This window comes from Engraulis encrasicolus, unplaced genomic scaffold (assembly GCF_034702125.1).
Source record: "Engraulis encrasicolus isolate BLACKSEA-1 unplaced genomic scaffold, IST_EnEncr_1.0 scaffold_31_np1212, whole genome shotgun sequence".
In the NCBI taxonomy this organism is placed as follows: domain Eukaryota; kingdom Metazoa; phylum Chordata; class Actinopteri; order Clupeiformes; family Engraulidae; genus Engraulis; species Engraulis encrasicolus.
This window is the reverse complement of record NW_026945610.1, coordinates 1,463,239-1,467,312: the sequence shown is the minus strand read 5'-3', so window position 1 is coordinate 1,467,312 and position 4,074 is coordinate 1,463,239.

Below are 4,074 nucleotides of genomic sequence, written 5' to 3'. Positions count from 1 at the left end.
AGGACATAGAACTATTCTACAGTTTGAGTCACTAAAGTTGACAGTCTCAGGGGATCCTATCGTAACTTGCGGTCTCACAATTCGATGGGCAATCACCCGCGAAAACCACCGCGAGGGTGTGCGCATGCGTGCGCATGCTCAGTAGCGAAGAGAATCACATCTCGATGGGTCGCTCATATAGACAGGACACCGGCGGCTTTTACCTAATACACTAATCACTCATTTTGTTATGGTAATGAGGCTGTTAGGGGCTGTGTGTGGGGTGAGGGGTGAGGGGGTCACACCTTACAGTGCTAACAGCCAAGACAAACAGGGACAGACAGCTTCTTCCCAAGGGCGGTCAGCCTCCAAAATCACCACAGGTAAATAGCAACTTGCATGAAGATATCAGCAGCAAAGACAGATAGCACAGTTTGGCGGACAGTGTGTTACAGTTTTTCTCCATTGGTTTGGCTCATTTCTTGAAACTGAGATGTCATTCTCAAAACATGGACAAATCCCAAAACTAATGTGCAGTTCCTCACAACAGAATGGCATTCATCATTACTTTCATCAAATTTCAAATGCTTTTGTACATGTCTCAATAATTTAGTACATCCTTGCAAATGGCTATGTACAAGTATCCTACAGTTAACACAATCAGCTTACATTTAGTAGAATTTTCAAATGAATGTACCTTGCTGATCTATCCCAATTGGTTGATTCTCAGTGTAATGGTTGTCCTGAAAACATGTCAGCACATTTTCTTCATATAAGTCATCAATGAACGTGTGAATGTCCCATGTGATCATGACGAATCATATGACTGCAACCAGATAATGGTTGAATTACAGTTTTTTTCTCGATTGGTTTGGCTCATTTCTTGAAACTGAGATGAAATTCCTATAACCATTGGGTCATTTGGCCAAACATTCTTACACTTCTGCACAACAGTTCAGATAACTAGCAAAATGTCATATACCTCCCAAAACACCTCATTCTTGCATCAGCACTAAACCGTCTCACATATAAATAGTCAGTACCATCAAAATGGCATGAATCCTTCTCAATTGCTTTGGCTCATTTGCATTCATTTAGTCCTTCTGTCAAAATAAACTGGATGGTTCAGCATAACTACATGGATCCTCATCACTCGCTCATATCACCCCAAAAACAGTTTACCCATGTGTCAAAACTAAATTTCTTCCCCATATATATCATCAGTACCCCCAAAATACATTGTCCCTTTGCCATTGTGTAAGCACTGCCAGTCAACATGGTTAGGTGTTTTATCTACGTTCAGCTAACAGATTTCGACTATGTATAAAAATGAAAAAGTGAGTGAAACCATTGAAGTTTGACAACAAAGATAATTTACCAAGGACATTTATCAGTAACTTTCTTTACTGTAAATTCATATACAGAAGGTAATACCCATATATCACAGGTTTCTCATGGGTTTGGCTCATTTCTCTAAACAGAGATAACATTCTCAAAATAACATGGACAAATGCCAAAGCAACTAGCAATTGTTCAAAACAGAATGTTGTTTGAAAAAATGTCATGCAATTAGCCAAATAACAGAGGAAACTGTAGTATACACGGTTGTAAAATTATTTTCTACTAACTAGTCAAGTTACAATACCATCTGACCTGTTGAACACTGTCATGAATTTACTATGAAATGAAATTCTTAAAATATGATGTCCTTGACTGTTTTGGGAATTGCGTAGACCACTTTGCATATGATGACTTACACAATGAAACGCTGACGTGTTTTGGAGAGGGCAACCATTAGACTGAGAATCGTCTAATTCGTTTAGATAAGCAAGGTCAATTTATTTGGAAAATGTTCTAAATGTATGCTGAATGTGTCAACTGAAGGGTATTTGTACATATCCATCTGTAGAGATGTACTAAACATTTGAGACATGTACAAAGCATTTGATATCTGATGAAAGCAATGAAAAATGCCATTCTGTTTTGGGAAATTGCAAGTTGGTTTAGGGATTTGTCCGTGTTGTTTTGAGAATGTCATCTCAGTTTCGAGAAATTAGCCAAACCAATCGAGAAAAACTGTAATGTGTGAATCTCCCATGCCATGTGACCATAACGACTCATGTGAATGCAACCTGGCAATTGTTAGATGGATAAATACCAGTGCATGTGGACTACTGCTTCATTTCCCTCAATAATTTTATGGTGAAAGAAGCTCCTCTCCAAGGGACGAAGATGCAGAGACAGCACTCAACAGGCATTGGAAATGATCCACACACGCACACACACACACACACACACACACACACTCTCTCTCTGTGTCTCAAGTGACAGCTGTGAGCTGCTAACAACCACATTTCCACAACAAAAGGAGTGTCCACAGGAGGTCCAAAGGGTCAAATGACCATCTTGTGGGGCTTTTAGGTAAAAAGGTCAATTGACCCCTCCGTGGTAGTTCTAGTGTTAAATTGCGGGTCTAAATGCATTTTCTTGCCCAAAGAACAACTCCAGTACCTTCCAAGTAAACTACTTTGATGCAAAAATCACCTGGTCAGGCAGTTCAGAGCATCTGAAATGCTAGCTAGCTAATGTCACTTGACTGGCAGTTTTCGTTCTGCAGATAAAAGTAGACGTGCCAAAGTACTCACCCAAAAGAAGGTTAGTTCCTGCTGTGTTGCATGCTGTTTTTCATTACAACCTTCCATTTTACACCTATCCTGATGGCAGAAAAACTCCTTATCCTTCCATCATATGTTTAGGAACAGGCTAGCTAGCAAGGGCTGTGTTGACAGGACATGTTTTGTTTTGATGGCCTAGGAAGTAAATGGAGACGTGACGTGACGTGATCAGGAAGTGGTCAGAGACGGTTTGATTCGCTATTAACCCTCTGAGGTCTAAGGCCTTTCAGAGGCTTTTAGGCTGCTTGCACCACCCTGACATTTTCAAGTATTTTCAGCTAACAGTAAGCATCTATGCAAAAGTGGAAATTATGGTTGTATTGTGAAAAGCCTGACAAGAAATAATCTGAAAAAAAATTGGATGTCATACAAACATGTTTTATTTAAATTGGGTATAAACACAACTGTACAAAAAAACAGGTTTCAGACGTCTTCAAAAAGTTCAAGAAAACACACAATAAATATATCTAGCCAAGACTTTTGAAGTTTGAATCTTGTAAACAAATGTGTTGGCAGCATAAAAGTGAAAAGGACATTTAGAAATGTTTTGTTGTTTTCATACAAAATGCAAAAAAGAATGACTATGTCACTGCCACTGCCTGTCTCATTTGAATACTAATGAGATAGGTGTGAAAAACCTCTAATGGCCCACACCCCCCTGTCAATCCCCATGTGCTCTGATAGCCCCAACCCCCCTGTCACTCTACGTCTGCTGTGTTTACCCTACCTGAAAGGGGCGTGTTGTCACCTCTGAATAGCCACTCAAGCACCGGTACTTTACATGTGAATAGCTATAGGTGTGGCTGCTACAGGCAGAGAGTACAGAATATGCGAAGATTTCTTTTCACTTTCTTTAAATTGGGCCAGCTATATAATTTATTTAATATATATATATTTGAAATCTGGAAGGTCTGAGGTTTCTAATGGCATAACTTATGTGTTTCAATGACAAAAACTCACAGAGTTACAGATTTGTTTTTGGAGACATGTCAAATTGCCCTCTCAAGGGCACTTAGACCTCAATGGGTTAATAAAACTCAAATACTGTGTGTAATAAAATGCACAGATGATGAAATATCCAGATCCTGACTTTGTAGGAGTTTTGACTTTGTAGGTGTTTTCATGATCTATGTCAGTTCTGTTCATCACATTATTATGAAAATCACACAGAATGTGCATTAGGATGTGTAGATTCAGAATCCACGTAAAAAACGTAATTTTATGGTTTGGGAGCCAACACATGGGAGGCAACGTATTTGTACGTGACTTGGTAGTGAATGTGTTAACTATTCCAATCATTATTTTTTTTCTTTTTATATACGTTGAATTGGGGAAGTCGCATTATTAGAATATTGTTATATATTTATATTGTTATAAAATCACATTTTTTTTCATCAAAATTCGGGTCACATTAAATCAG